The 16753-nt window shown below is 48.1% G+C and overlaps 1 protein-coding gene across 4 annotated transcripts in view; it reads right to left on the bottom strand.

Annotated features, from left to right (window-relative positions):
- Window positions 1-11160, bottom strand: part of LOC106566486 (extracellular sulfatase Sulf-2) — a 291339-nt gene extending 280179 nt beyond the window's left edge. For 2 of the 4 annotated variants that reach the window (XM_045692958.2, XM_082959853.1), the window contains exon 1: window positions 10800-11160. The gene's annotated coding sequence lies outside the window, so the exon portion shown is untranslated. The remainder of the gene's footprint in view (window positions 1-10799) is intronic. The other 2 variants (XM_045692960.2, XM_045692959.2) reach the window with 1 other exon arrangement.
- Between the last annotated feature and the right edge of the window lie 5593 nt (window positions 11161-16753).

Below are 16753 nucleotides of genomic sequence, written 5' to 3'. Positions count from 1 at the left end.
CCCTCCAACGGTGCGTACTCCCGGCGCACCAACCTAAAGTCTATTAGGGGGGGGGGACCCGGGTGGGCGCCTCACCCTCGGTGGAGGCTCTGGCCGCGGGCGTGTTTCTCCCCCTGCCTCCACCCTAGCCCTACCCCTCTGGCCCGGACTGGACCACGGTGGAGCGGCCGACCGGAACAGGACTGGTCACCGGTGGACCGGACACAGGCCGTGCCGGACTGTGGACACGCGCCGTGGGCCTGGTGCGGGGAACAGGGACGGGCCGGACAGGACCGGGGACACGCACCACCAACCTGGTGCGGGGAGCAGGGACGAGCCGGACTGGCCTGGGGACACGCACCACCAACCTGGTGCGGGGAGCAGGGACGGGCCGGACTGGACTGGGGACACGCACCACCGGCTTGGTGCGGGGAGCCGGGATGGGCCGGACAGGACTGTGGACACGCACCACTAACCTGGTGCGGGGAGCAGGGACGGGCCGGACAGGACTGGGGACACGCACCACTAACCTGGTGCGGGGAGCAGGGACGGGCCGGACTGGACTGGGGCCACACACCACTGGCTTGGTGCGGAGGGCAGGGACGGGCCGGACTGGACTGGGGACGCGCACCACTAACCTGGTGCGGGGAGCAGGGATGGGCCGGACAGGACTGTGGACACGCACCACTAACCTGGTGCGGGGAGCAGGGACGGGCCGGACTGGACTGTGACCGCACACCGGCGACACAGTGCGCATAAGCGGCGCCGGATATCCTGGACCGAGGAGGCGCACTGGAGGTCTGGAGTGCACAGCTGACATCACCCGTTCTGGCTCAACACCCACCTTAGCCTGGCAAGTGTGGAGCGCTGGCACAGAACACACTGGGCTGTGCAGCCGTACCGGAGACACAGTGTGCGTCCTCGGCGCAGGATACATCGGACCGAGAAGGGGCACCGGAGGCCAGGAGCGCTGAGCCGGCACAACACGTCCTCGCTGAACACTCCCCCTAGCCCGGCAAATGTGGGGCGCTGGCACAGAGCGCACTGGGCTGTGCAGGCGCACTGGCGATACCGTGCGCACCTCTGCCACCCAAGGCTCTTCCTCCACGCTGTCCCTACGCAGGTCCTCCAGGACCTGCCACATCTCTGCCTCCTCCTTCGCCGTTATCCCCCACGAGAGCAGTGGTCTGGGCTCTTCCTCTGCCCTTCCGGACCACCCCATTAGCCCCCCCCCCAACATTTTCTTGGGGGTGCGACTCCTTCCACCGGCTGGCATCACCTCCTCGACCTGGGAATCCTTCCGCCAGGGTCCTTTCCCCGACATGATCTCCTCCCAGGTCCAGAACTCCTTTCCCTCGCGAGCCCATCTCTCGCGCTCCTTTTCCTCCCGCTGCTTGGTCCTGGTTTGGTGGGTTGTTCTGTAACGATCGTCGTGCAGGAAGGAGGAAGTGGACCAAGGCGCAGCTGGGAGCGAACTCATGTTATTTATTACAGACTGAAATAACACGGTCAAAACAGAGAATAAACGTATCGCTACTGCTCCAACAAAAAGAGACAACAACCCACAAACATCGTGGGGGGAAAAGGAACTTAAATATGATTCCCCAATCAGAGGCAACTAGTGACAGCTGTCTCTGATTGGGAATCGACAGGACCCAACATATAAATACGCCCCAAAGCAAGGTTATACCTAAAACATAGAAAATAAACTATAGAAATGCCACACCCTGACCAAAATAGAAGAGTTCACCTGGTCAGGGCGTGACAGAACCAGAAACTTTTCTGTTAATAGCCCAATGCTCTTCCGCTAGGCTACCTCCACCTAGTCAACCCATACATACTGCTGATCACAGAAAAGTAACGAACAAACAGATGCACAAAGTGACACGCATGCATGCACCAGCACGAGCACGCACAAAACCTTTACAGTATTCTAGGGCATACCGGTGGAAAATAGACAGAGAACAGGAGCACTTTCTACACATACAGTAAACCTCCGCATGACGTGTTCAAAAACATCCTGCTCCAACAGTTTAACCCCTGACCTCTGGATATTAATAGAGATAAGAAGGACAGAGATCTTATTAACATGGGTAACCAAACACAGTTATGCAGCCCATAGACAGACTCACCTATAGCAACAAACTGTAAACAGTGCCAGGTTAGAAGAATAGGCCCAAACTACAAGGCTGTTTCATTCCACTGAAGGGATAGAGAACATGAGCTGAATTCATCCTCGACAGCTCGACATGCTCACTTTAAATCCAATCACAGAGAATATAGATTTTATCCAGTTACTTTGATGTGGAGAAAGAAAATCTAATTAATTTCCAAAGGATCAACCAAGATGAGAGAGAGTCAGTGATACATGAAGGAAGTAAATGAACCATGGTGATGTAACATGTAGAGGTGGTGTAACATGTAGAGGTGGTGTAACAAGGTGTAACATGTAGAGGTGGTGTAACATGTAGAGGTGGTGTAACATGTAGAGGGGATGTAACATGTAGAGGTGGTGTAACATGTAGAGGTGATGTAACATGTAGAGGAGGTGTAACAAGATGTAACATGTAGATGTGGTGTAACATGTGGAGGTGGTGTAACATGAAGAGGTGATGTAACATGTAGAGGTGATGTAACATGTAGAGGAGGTGTAACAAGATGTAACATGTAGATGTGGTGTAACATGTGGAGGTGGTGTAACATGAAGAGGTGGTGTAACAAGGTATAACATGTAGAGGTGGTGTAACATGTAGAGGTGGTGTAACATGTAGAGGTGGTGTAACAAGGTATAACATGTAGAGGTGATGTAACATGTAGAGGTGGTGTAACAAGGTATAACATGCAGAGGTGATGTAACATGTAGAGGTGGTGTAACATGTAGAGGTGGTGTAACATGTAGAGGTGGTGTAACATGTAGAGGTGGTGTAACATGTAGAGGGGATGTAACATGTAGAGGTGGTGTAACATGTAGAGGTGGTGTAACATGTAGAGGTGGTGTAACATGTAGAGGTGGTGTAACATGTGAGGTGATGTAACATTTAGAGGTGATGTAACATGAAGGGGATTAAATTGACCAGAGGAGGATCATCGGCCCCTGTGCAGACTGTTTGAGCCATATGTTATGCGTTTGTTCATGTTTATGTGTGATGTGTGTGTGTGTATGTGTAAAAGTGTGTGTGTGTGTGAGGGAGGGAGAGCGATACATAATAAATATGTCATTTGAAATGTCTTTATTCTTTCGGGAACTTCTGCAAGTGTAATGTTTACAGTAGATGTTTATTGTTTATTATCTATTTCAATTGCTTTGGCAATGTAAACATATGTTTCCCATGCCAATTAAGCCCTTAAATTGAAATTGAAATTGAATTGAAAGAGAGAGAGAGAGCACAGAAGCATCCCTCCATGTATGTGTTTATATGTTTGAGTTTGATAAGTTTGATCATGTGCGTCATTGTATCCGTGTTTATGTGTTTGGCCTGACCAATATCACATTCATCATTTTAGGTCATTCAGACAGGGCGCCTTTCTTTTGCCGGGCAGGCCTTTTGGGAAATGTTTACCCAGTTCTCCCATGGCACCACTAAACCACTGCACACAAGCATCCCTACCTGTATGAGTCTGATGTTTGATGAGTTTGATTGTGTGTGTCAGTGTTTCCATGCGTATGTGTGTGTGTGTGTGTGTGTGTGTCTGTCAGAGCATGTTTGCCGGGTCTCACCATTAACAGGTATGTACCTGAGATTGGGATCCCTTTTGTTAAATTCAATAAATGTGAATACCGCCCGCCCCCTAAAGAATCTGACTGCTGTGTGAAGCTGTGTGAAGCTGTGTGGCGCTGTGTGACGCTGTGTGACGCTGTGTGACGCTGTGTGACGCTGTGTGACGCTGTGTGACGCTGTGTGAAGCTGTGTGACGCTGTGTGACGCTGTGTGACGCTGTGTGACGCTGTGTGACGCTGTGTGAAGCTGTGTGACGCTGTGTGACGCTGTGTGAAGCTGTGTGAAGCTGTGTGACGCTGTGTGACGCTGTGTGACGCTGTGTGACGCTGTGTGAAGCTGGCCTCTCTGAAGCAGACCCTTGACCCCCGCGACTGTGCAGTTCAAACACACACACACTCTCAGTCCACACACACACACACACACACACACACACACTCTCAGTCACACACACACACACACACTCTGGAAGCCCTTACAGAAGAAACCGGCCTACAGGCAGAAGTGGTGTAAGCCTTTAGTTAATATGCAGAAACATTGTTATCTAATGCTTTATGACTTTTATCAGAATTTATTTTGGACAGAGCCCTGCTATTTTATCTCATATTTACACACACTCATATTCCTCTCATATTCTACACTAACACATTCACTGAATGAACAACGTGCTTCATGCTAGTAGATTCCAATTTTCTGATTTAGCAGTGCAGAGTACGCTGAAGCTAGTGGAACGAAGCAGTCAGTCACATGCTGGAGAATAACTGGAAAACTAGAGAGAGAGAGAGAGAGAGAGAGAGAGAGAGAGAGAGAGAGAGAGAGAGAGAGAGAGAGAGAGAGAGAGAGAGAGAGAGAGAGAGAGAGAGAGAGAGAGAGAGAGAGAGAGAGAGAGAGAGAGAGAGAGAGAGAGAGAGAGAGAGAGAGAGAGAGAGAGAGAGAGAGAGGCTAAATACGAACTTCCTGGTAGAATATTGTTGTCTTTGATTGTTCTATGCTCTTACTGCTCTATGACCAGATCTCACCCCAGGTCAATGTTCCCGTTTTATGTGGGTAGAAGGTGACGGGTGCAGGCAGACCCATTGAGATTGAACAGAAAAGAGTGTAGCGGCCTGTTTGTGTACGTTATGTGTGTGTGTGTGTATTGTGCATGCACCAGCTGTGTTTGTGGATCAATAAACCTTGACGCCACGCCAAACTTCTCAATAATGGGTTCAAAGGTTAAACAGGTGTCACAGAGAAGGCAACCTTGGGTCTGAGACTGATGAGGAGCTGTCTTCAGATCCAGATAACACAGACCCACAAGCCATTGTGGCCCCTCATGATGAGTTCTGATTTTTTTTGTGCCCCTCCCATCAAAGTTGCCCAACCCTGATCTAAAACTTCCTCTGAATAATATTACCAGAGTAATGTTGTGTATCCCCAAACCTAAACCAGCCTTAGGGGAGACAGGGGTATTGCACCGTCATCCATGGAAGGAAGCAGTAGTGGAAAGAAACCAGGCCATTATTGGCTAAGAAAATATCAAATAACACGTTGAATGTTTCATCAAAGCTCTACTAAATAAATTAAAACATTCAGTACAAGAAATCCCTGATTTCCCTGGTCCTGTTTGACTGAATGTAACTTTTTATACAAGGAGCGCATGTAGAATAATGATAGCCATGTAGAATAATGATAGCCATACGCCTACCATACGCTACCCATACGCCAATCATACGCTAGCCATACGCTACAAATACGCCAACCATACGCCAGCCATATGCCAGCCATACGCCAGCCATACGTCAACCATACGCCAGCCATACGCCAGCCATAAGCCAGCCATACGCCACCAGCCATTCGCTAGCCATTCGCTAGCCACACGCTAGCCATACGCTAGCCATACGCTAGCCATAAGCTAGCCATACGCTAGCCATAAGCCAGCCATACGCTAGCCATAAGGAAATTAAGTGCACCCTGCGCGCACAACCCATGTGGAATTCCGGGTCTCTGGCAGTGTTTGGAACTGCCGATCTGCGGTCAAGAACGCCGAGGTTATATCAGCCTACAGTATGCTACCCTTCAGTCCTGACGGAGACATGGATCACCCCAGAGAACACTGCTACTCCAGCTGTTCTCTCTTCATCTGACTATGTTTTCTCTCCTAGTCCGAGAGCATCTGGTCGTCATCTGACTATGTTTTCTCTCCTAGTCCGAGAGCATCTGGTCGTCATCTGACTATGTTTTCTCTCCTAGTCCGAGAGTATCTGGTCGTCGCGGTGGTGGAACAGGGCTACTCATTTCTCCTAAATTAGTTTAATCTTTTCTCCCTCTCTCACCTGTCCATCTCCTAATTTGATGTCCGTGCTGTTACTATCACTTGTCCACTCAAACGTAACATTGTTGTCATCTATCGCCCACAGGGTGCGCTTGGAGAGTCCCCAAATGAGCTTGACACCTTGATAAGGTAATTTCCTGACGATGCCTCATTTCTGCTCTTCGTACTCGGCAACTTCAACCTCCTGACGTTTGCCTTCCGTTCATTTATTTCCAACTCTCTCTTTCCCCTCTTTGCCTCTTTTGATCTCACCCTTTCCCAATTCCCACCAACTCACAAGGCAGGCAATACACTTGACCTCATCTTTAGGCTGTTCTCCTAGTAATCTCACTGCAACGCCCCTGCAGGTCTCTGATCACTACTTTGTTTCCTTTTCTGTCTCCCTCACCTCCATCCCTAACAACTCAGCCCCTACCCAGATGGTCATGTGCCGTCTCAATCTTCGCGCTCTCTCTCCAACTTCTCTCTCCTCTTCTATCCTATCATCTCTCCCTTCTGCTAAATCCTTCTCCTTCCTGTCTCCTGGTTCCGTCTCTTCGACCTTACTCTCCACCTTTTCTGCATCCTATGACTCACTCATTGTGAGCATACAGAACAGGGCTGTGGGCAGCTGAGTGACAATGGAGGAAGACTAAGCTTCCGGAGGACCTATCACCCTTCAACTCCCTGCTCTCTACCTTATCTTCCTCTGTATCTGCTGCTAAAGCCAATTTACATCACTCTAAATGTCAAGCTTCTGCCTCTAACCCTAGGAAATGATTTTCCACCTTCTCCAACCTCGTTAATCCTCCACCCCCCCCCCCCCCCCCACCCCCCCAGATGACTTTGTTAACCACTTTGAAAAGAAGGTTGATGATATCCACTACTCATTCACTCAGCCTATCGAGTCACTGGTCTCAGTCACACAGAACTACCCTACGCCTTGACTTCTTTCTCCAGTCTCTATCCACATGAAATCATGAGACCAGTGAGGTATGGCTGCCCGCTCGACCCAATCCCCTCCTCCCTTCCCCAGATAATCTCCCATTCCTCACTTCCCTCATCAACTCATCCCTGACCACTGGCTGCGTCCCCTCTGACTTCAACATGGCCCAAGTCGCTCCCCTCCTCAAGAAACCAACAATTGACTCATCTGATGTTAAAAACTATAGACCTGTAACTCTTCTTTCTTTTCTTTCCAAAACACTTGAGCGTGCTGTCTCTTACCAACTCTCTCATTATCTTTCTCAGAATGATCTTCTTGACCCTAACATGTCAGGCTTCAAGACGGTCACTCAACCGAGACTGCTCTTCTGTGTCACGGAGGCTCTCCGCACTGCCAAATTTTACTCTCTCTCTTCTGTTCTCATCATCCTAAATTTGTCCACTGCCTTCGACACCGTGAACCATCAGATCCTCCTCTCCACCCTCTCAGGGCTGGGTGTCTCAGGCTCTGCACACTCTTGGATTGCATCCTATCTGCAGGCCGTTCCTACCAGGTGATGTGGAGAGGATATGTTTCTGCACCACATACTCTCACTACTGGTGTCCCCCAGGGCTCAGATCAAGGCCCTCTCCTCTTCTCTCTATACACCAAGTCAATCAGCTCCATCATAACCTCACATGGTCTCTCCTGTCATATCTGCGTGCCTCGATGTCAGTCCACCACCTCAAGCTCAACCTCGAGAAGACGAAGCTGTTCTTCCTCCTGGGGAAGGCCTGCCCGCTCAAAGACCTCTCCATCGTGGTTGACATCTCCACAGTGTCGCCCTCCCAGAGTGCAAAGAATCTTGGTGTGACCCTGGACAACACCCTGTAGTTCTCTGCAAACATCAAAGCAGTGATTCGGTACTGCAGGTTCATGCTCTACAACATCCATAGAGTACGACCCTACCTCACACAGGAAAAGGTGCAGGTCCTAATCCAGACACTTGTCCTCTCCCGTCTGGACTACCGCAACTCACTGTTGGCTGGGCTCCCCGCTTGTGCCATCAAAACCCTGCAACTTATCCAGAACGCTGCAGCCCATCTGGTTTTCAACCTTCCCAAGTTCTCTCATGTCACCCCGCTCCTCCACACACTCCACTGGCTTCCAGTCGAGGCTCGCATCCACTAGAACACCATGATGCTTACCTACGGAACAGCAAGAGGAACTGCCCCTCCCTACCTTCAGGCTATGTTCAAACCCTACACCCCAACCCGAGCACTCTGTTCTGCCCCTATGGGAGGGCAGCTCCCACTCAGCCAAGTCCAAGCTCTTCTCTGTCCTGGCACCACAATGGTGGAACCAGATTCCCCCTGGTGCTAGCAGAGTCCCTGCCCACCCCCCACCCCTTTTTAGCTCAGACTCTACTGATAGCTACTTATTGAGGAATGATGTACTTACTATAATTGTGATATGGGGTTGTACCACCTAGCTATCTTAATATGAATGCACTAACTGTAAACCGCTCTGGATTAGAGAGTCTGCTAAATGACTAATAAGTAAATGTAAAATGTGTAAGTGAGGGAGACATGCTGTTGAGTGGTTGTGCGGCATTGACCACAGACAGCCAGAGCAGACTCATAGTTTGTGACTGACTGGGCAGCCAGAGAGAGAGATGTGGGTTCAGTGTGTGTTTGCATTCCAGCGGCTGAGGTAAACCTCGCAGCCTGTGCCACTCGCCCCGCAGGCCGCATCCGCCCCTGTGTCAGTGTGATGGTGGGAATCTAGTGACCCAGTATAAATAGCCAGGGCGAACACAACCAGAGACAACCTGAGCAACAGTTGTCAGATTCCCAAAGTCACCACAGCATGTGGTCAACTTAACATCCAAAACCATAGCAGGGTAGAGACCACAAACACTCCTGTCACTCAGACCTTTTGTCACAGAAGTTATAGAAAAAATAATATCAATGATGCTTATTTTCATGTCTTTTCTCACTTTATTGAACAGAGACAGAGAGAGAGACAGAGAGAGAGACAGAGAGAGACAGAGAGAGACAGAGAGAGAGAGAGACAGAGAGAGAGAGACAGAGAGAGAGAGAGAGACAGAGACAGAGACAGAGAGAGAGAGAGAGAGAGAGAGAGAGAGACAGAGAGACAGAGAGACAGAGAGAGAGAGAGAGAGAGAGAGAGAGACAGAGACAGGGAGAGAGAGAGAGAGAGAGAGAGAGAGAGAGAGAGAGAGAGAGAGAGAGAGAGCCAGAGAGAGACAGAGAGAGAGACAGACAGAGAGAGAGAGACAGAGAGAGACAGAGAGAGAGAGAGACAGAGAGAGAGAGAGAGAGAGACAGAGACAGAGAGACAGAGAGAGAGAGACAGAGACAGAGACAGAGACAGAGAGAGAGACAGAGAGAGACAGTGTCAAAGGGCAGTAGCCTGGATTCTAACCTTTGCCGACAGCATAGACAGACAGACAGTGTCAAAGGGCAGTAGCCTGGATTCTAACCTTTGCCGACAGCATAGACAGACAGACAGTGACAAAGGGCAGTAGCCTGGATTCTAACCTTTGCCGACAGCATACACCTGTGTGCTGGAGGCGGTGGCTCAGACGGATTGACCAGCCTATGCCACAAATCAACATTTTACCTTCATTTAACTAGGCAAGTCAGTGAACAACTTCTTATTTTACAATGATGGCCTACCCCGGCTAAACCCTCCCCTAACCCAGGGACAATTGTGCGCTGCCCTATGGGACTCCCGATCACAGACTGTTGTGATAAAGCCAGGGATCAAACCAGGGTCTGTAGTGACCCATCTAGCACTGAGATGCAGTGCCTTACACCGCTGCGCCACTCGGGAGTATTTTTCAACAGTGTGATAAAAAAGCACTTCACATTCCCATACTCCCCACATCATTAAAGTTCCTGTTTGAAGAACAATGATTTATACTCGGTCAACTATCCAAGTAAAATAAAACACATCAAGTGTTCCTCAACGCATTGCAGAGTTGCTTATCAGGGAACCAGAGTCTGATGCATATGGGGAATGACAGCTTGAGTCTACCTCCCCTCCCCTTCTCTTCCTGTCTCTCTACCTCCCAGTGGCTGTGCCTGCTAGGCTACAGGGTGTAACACCATCCCTCCCTTTCCCCCAGTAACACTGCACCTAGTCAGCAAACGCAAGCTCCCACGTGCTCATCAGCAAGGAAGCAAAGACAAGTAAACACAAGAGGAAACTCAACAAGATGCACCTTACCAGAAAATAACTGAAAGCATGAAGCAAAAACAACCTGTTCCTTTAAGACAGAAAGAGAGAGATATAGACAGACAGAAAGAGAGAGACAGAGACAGAGAGAGCGACAGAGAGAGAGAGAGCGACAGAGGGAGAGAGAGGGATACAGAGGGAGAGAGAGGAAGACAGAGAGAAAGAGAGAGAGAGAGTAGCACAAAACACAGAAAAGGGGAGGGAGAGAGAGAGAGAGAGGGAAGACAGTAGAATAAGACAGTAGAACAAAACACAGAATAGGGGGGAGAGAGAGAGAAAGAGACAGAGGGATAGAGAGACAGAGAGAGAAACCGTCAGCTCAATGCAGTGCTGTGTAACTGCAGCCATAGAGGGTTAGCTGTGTTGCGCTACACTACCTCCTTAGAATTCCCAGAGTTAAATCAACGCAACCAGCAGGAGCAAGTGCAGAAAACAGAGAGAGAGAGAGAGAGAGAGAGAGAGAGAGAGAGAGAGAGAGAGAGAGAGAGAGAAAACATGAGGGAGAGAGAGAGAGAGAGAGAGAAAGAAAACATGAGGGAGAGGGAGAGAGAGAGAGAGAGAGAGAGAGAGAGAGAGAGAGAGAGAGAGGCAGCAACGTGAAAAGTAGGGCAAGCCACTGTACCTCACACAGCTGCAGGTCCTGAGAGTCTGTCTGTCTGTATGTCGGGGGAGCAGGTGCTGTCCCAGGGTACTGACCCAGTAGAGCTGGAGGAGGAGGGGGCGCTGTACTGGGCTGGACTGGGACGAGCAGGCACACATTACCAAGGACTGTTCCCTCCTCTTCTCCTGTCTGTCCTTTTCCTGCTCTGTTTTACTCTAACTCTGCTCCTCTCTCTCTCCCTCTCTCTCTCTCTCCCTCTCTGACTGACCACGCTCTCAGGCGTACGGAGAGACAAAAACACTAATATAGACAGACACACAGAAAAACGAGGAGGGAAAGGGGAGGGGGAGTTTAAAATGAAGAAAAAAAAGTCCCTCTAGCCAAAGTTACATTTCTCTCTCTCTCTCTCTCTCTCTCTCTCTCTCTCTCTCTCTCTCTAGCTTGCTCACACGGTCACAGAGTTCTCAGTGAACCAGCAGCGGTGTGGTGTGGTGGCTGAATCAGGACAGCCATCTGTTGAAACATGACTGCCTCTTTGCTTTACTCACTCACTCACTCACTCACTCACTCACTCACTCACTCACTCACTCACTCACTCACTCACTCACTCACTCACTCACTCACTCACTCACAGAGCGGGAGAGAGAGAGAGAAGGGAGGGAGGGATAGAGGGAGGGTAGGGGAGGAGAGGAGGAGGGGAAGGTGAATAGGGATAGAGGGCTGTACTGCCTTCCTGTGCCCAGTCTGAAAACAGAACACTTTCTCTTGGTGAGGAACGGAGAGAAGGACAGAAAGAGAAGAAGAGACATAAGGGGAAGTGGAACAGAGACAGAGACCAAAAGAGAGAGAAAGAAGTGAATGAGAAAAGGAAAAGGGACAAGTTTACAAGTGAGAAGTGGAGTGGGTGAAGGGAGGGAGAGAGAGAGAGGGGAGGAGGGAAGGAGAGAGGGAGAGGGGAGGAGGGAGGGAGAGAGAGAGAGGGGAGGAGGGAAGAAGAGAGAGAGAGAGGGGAGGAGGGAAGGAGAGAGGGAGAGGGGAGGAGGGAAGGAGAGAGAGAGAGGGGAGGAGGGAAGGAGAGAGGGAGAGGGGAGGAGGGAAGGAGAGAGGGAGTGGGAACAGGAGCCCATTTTGGGAAGGGTGGGGGTGAAATGGAAGGCTTGGCTCAGATCCTCTGTATTCATGGTTATTCATGTGGCTGGTACATTTTGGGCTTAATGGCCAGTGTATGCCAGTAGAGTACAGAAAGAGGGGAACAGAGGAACAGGGCTGTAATGTTGCACTGTAACACTATAGCACAGAGAGACAGAGAGATATGCTATTACTAACACCAAGGACACATACACACCCACACACTTGTCTCGCACACAGAATCAAACACAAAACTACAACATTCAGATACACAGACTGACAGACTGACAGAAACACACCCAAACACTCCCACAGTCTAGGCCGTAGCACAAAACGAAATGTACCTCTGTTCTGACCTTTGCCCGCTCGGGCAAATTACATTTTACCATTCTTCTGCAATCCTGTTTGTCCAGTTCCCTCTCTCTATCTCTTCATATTGCCAAAGCGTACTTGAGATTTACAATATTAACATAATTAAAATAACAATAATCAATATTGACAACAGTAACAACAACAATCAAGGGTCAAAACAACCATACATTGAACAATAACAATAAGCATAGAGTACAGACACTGTCCCTCATCTTATGACAGGCAGCAATGTAGTGCGCTGCCAACCCACAGCTCTCTGCGTCCTCCGCCCAACAGGACGGGTATCCTATTCTCATCAGAGAGATCTTTGAAACCTTGAATAAGGGTTTCAAATTTGTGGAAATGACACTCTGTAATTGTTTTATATTTGAGGCATTTTGTCAGGAAATGCAGCTCTGTCTCAGGTTCTGCTGTGGTGCAGTTGTTGCACAGCCTTTCCTCTACAAGGAGCCAGGTTTTCCTGTGTATACCCTTCTCAATGGCTAGGCTGTGTTCACTGAGGCTGTACTTAGTATTTATCTCTCTGTCTCTCTCTCTCAAAGTATTTCTCTCTGTCTCTCTCCTCTAAAATATTAAATCTGGTCTCTCTCTCTCTCCCTCCTCCTTCTTCTCCCTCCTCCTTCTCCTCCCCCTCTCTGCCACCTCCTTGTCCTCCAACCTTGCTTCTTACCGCCTTCCTTCTTGCTCTCCTTCCCTATCTGCCTCTTCCTTCTCCTCCCTCCCCCTTCTTTCCCTCACCCCTCCCTCCCTCCCTCCCTCCCTACCTGTACAACTACCATGGGAAATGTCCTGTCCAGCTGTTTTAGCAGGCAGGTTTAACCTAAAGGACATTCCCCTTACATTATACAGACTAGTGATGAGAAAAGGAAAGAGACAGAGAGAGCGGCAGAGAGAGAGGGGGAGAGAGAGAGGGAGAGAGAGAGAGAGGGAGAGGGGGAGAGAGAGAGAAAGAGGGGGGAAAGAGAGAGAGAAGGAGACAGGGGAAAATAGAGAGAAAGGGGGAAAGAGAGAGAAAGGGGGAAAGAGAGAGACAGTGGGGAGAGAGAGAGAGCGAAAGAGAGAGAGAGTTTGAGTTAGTATGAATGTACAGTACATAAACTAGATTAGGGGTTTCAGGCTTGCTGTAAAAAGGAGTGTTCAGTTGTCACGGGAGGGGCAGAGAACAGAAACAGTATCCCAGTAGTCTCAATAGCTTACAGCCAGCAGCTTGTAGATGAAGGTGAAACACAATGCAGTATCCCAGTAGTCTCAGTAGCTTACAGCCAGCAGCTTGTAGATAAAGGTGAAACACAACATAATGGCTAGAGTATATTTTTTACTGAACTCAACCTCCCACTCAGATACAGTGATATAATAAGTACTCTTAGACAAAAAAGGTTTTATCTAGAATCTAAAAGGGTTCTTCGGCTGCCCCATCAGAGAACCCTTTGAAGAACCTTTATTGGTTCCATGTAGAACCCTTTTGGTTCCAGGTAAAACCCTTTCCACAAAGGGTTCTACATGGAACCCAACATGGTTCTACCGGAAACCAAAAAAGGTTCTACCTGGAACCAAATAGGGTTCTCCTATGGGGACAGCCGAATAACCCTTTTGGAACCCTTTCTTCTGAGAGTGTATGAGTGAACTTGAAGAGATGAAATTAGAGCACAGAATCAATGTTACCAACTTGTTGAGTTTTCTGACTTCCCTGGATCCTACCATCTAACCAGTCATCTCCACCCCAGACTGCTGGGTGAGGCATGGCTGCCTATCAATTCAGCTGCAGAGTTCAGAGACCTATGTCCACAAGAGACAACTCTGCCTTTCCTTACTGACACTGTCTCCTCCTAAGGTTAACTGGGGTTGAAAACACACACGACAGCACACAGATATTTGAGTCGAGTGCATTCATCAGTGCCTCCACAAGCCTGTTTACCGATCTGATCGGCAAGGATACATATACCAGCATTCATAAAATAGAATGAACTTTAATTTCTCATAGGGAAGAAATGTCTTAAGACACACAGCACTGCTACATACAAAATAGACACTGGTCATCACACACTTAACTTAATACATATAAATACTTATGGTAATATACTAATGGTAATATATAGAGTGCCTTTGGAAGGTATTCAGACCCCTTGACTTTTTCTATGTTATGTTACGTTACAGCCTTATTCTAAAATGGATTAAATAAAACATTTTCCTCAGCAATCTACACACAATACCCCATGGTGTCAAAGCAAAAAAAGGTTTTAGAAATGTTTGCAAATGTATTAAAAATAAAAAACAGAAATACCTTATTTACATAAGTATTCAGACCCTTTACTATAAGACTCAAATTTGAGCTCAGGTGCATCCTGTTTCCATTGATCATCCTTGAGATGTTTCTACAACTTGATTGGAGTCCACCTGTGGTAAATTCAATTGATTGGACATGATTTGGAAAGGCACACACCTGTCTATATCAGGTCCCACAGTTGACAGTGCATGTCAGAGCAAAAACCAAGCCATGAGGTCGTGTGTACGCCAGTGACAAAAACATCTAAATTTGGTCGGTTTTGGATTCGGGATGTGGCGGGATATGGAAAAAGTCAAGGGGTTTCGTAAAGCATTGTACTTTGCTGGTATTGAAAGTTAGTGTATCAAATGAAGCGTCACAATTGCATCAAAGTGAATGGAAAGTGGTGTGGTTTGAACTTTCGACACCCTCCTTATGCTTCTACCCATGAGAGGTACCAGTGAGGAACAGTTTATTGTCTGGAAGTCATGACAAAATCATCATGCAATAGTGAATTTACCCATCCTTGTGCACTTGTCATCTCTTAGTTTGCCCTTGCTATACATTTAGCCTTACTGTTACTTTTTGCGACCTTAGTTCAGTCCATTGTGTATTCTATTGTTTTGAGCCACCTTTGGCATCTATGGACAGTTTAACAATGACCCTATCTCAAGTCTAAAGTGGCTTTCTCATCTCTCCTACATCTTGCAATGAAAAAAAAAAGCCATGAGGTCGAAGGAATTGTCCGTAGAGCTCAGAGACAGGATTGTGTTGAGGCACAGATCTGGGGAAGGGTACCAAAACATTTCTGCAGCATTGAAGGTCCCCAAGAACACAGTGGCCTCCATCACTCTTAAATGGAAGAAGTTTGGAACAACCAAGACTCTTCCTAGAGCTGGCTGCCCGGCCAAACTGATCAATCGGGGGAGAAGGGCCTTGGTCAGGGAGGTGACCAAGAACCTGATGGTCATTCTGACAGAGCTCTAGAGTCCCTCTGTGAAGATGGGAGAACCTTCCTGAAAGACAACCATCTCTGCAGCACTCCACCAATCAGGCCTTTATGGTAGAGTGACCAGACGGAAACCACTCCTCAGTAAAAGGCACGACAGCCCGCTTGGAGTTTGCCAAAAGGCACCTAAAGACTCTCAGATCATGAGAAACAAGATTCTCTGGCCTGATGAATCCAAGATTGAACTCTTTGGCCTGAATGCCAAGCGTCACATCTGGAAGAAACCTGGCACCATCCTTATGGTGAAGCATGGTGGTGGCAGCATCAGACTAGGGCGAAGGTTAACTTTCCAACAGGACAACAACCCTAAGCACACAGCCAAGACAATGCAAGAGTGGCTTCGGAACAAGTCACTGAATGTCCTTGAGTGGCCCAGCCAGAGCCTGGACTTGAACCCGATTTAACATCTCTGGAGAGACCTGAAAATATCTGTGCAGCAACGCTCCCCATCCAATCTGACAGAGCTTGAGAGGATTAGCAGTGAAGAATGGGAGAAACTCCCCAAGTACAGGTGTGCCAAGCTTGTAGCGTCACACCCAAGAAGACTCAATGCTGTAATCGCTGGCAAAGGTACTGAGTAAAGGGTCTGAATACTTATATAAATGTTATATTTCAGTTTTGTCTTTTTTTTTTATTAGCAAAAATAAATGTTTTTGCTTTGTCATTATGGGGTATTGTGTGTAGATTTATGAGGGAGAAAAAAATGATTAAATACATTTTAGAATAAGGCTGTAACGTAACAATATGTAGAAAAAGTCAAGGGGCTGAATACATTCCCAATGCATTGTACATTGTTCAGTGCATCCCCAGTACAGGCAAAGCATAGTAGGTTCTTTACTGTGGACCTACATAGTAGGTTCTTTACTGTGTCAGGAAAAGGTTGAAGATACCAATCAACTGCTGTGCGTCTGGGAGGTGATGAATGTCTTTGTTTCCTGCCCGGGGCTAATTCCTTCCCACAGGCACACTTAATGCCAATGTGTTCTACATTACTTGTGAACACCATACACTCCTGAATCCATTTGTAAAAGCCTTTTGATTTCTGGTTTATAATCCTGTTATGAGCATGTGATCACAGAAACACTGCATGTGGATTCTATTCCCCATCCAGCCGTAATGTGTGAAATACACCAACGAAAAACACCACCAGCACATAAAATAATAATAAAATAAAATTGTATTTCTCACATGCGCCGAATACAA

The sequence above is a fragment of the Salmo salar genome, chromosome 13 (assembly GCF_965601325.2).
Source record: "Salmo salar chromosome 13, fSalSal1, whole genome shotgun sequence".
Classification (NCBI taxonomy): domain Eukaryota; kingdom Metazoa; phylum Chordata; class Actinopteri; order Salmoniformes; family Salmonidae; genus Salmo; species Salmo salar.
Note: the sequence above shows the minus strand (reverse complement) of the source record. Positions and strands in the feature narration are given on the sequence as shown.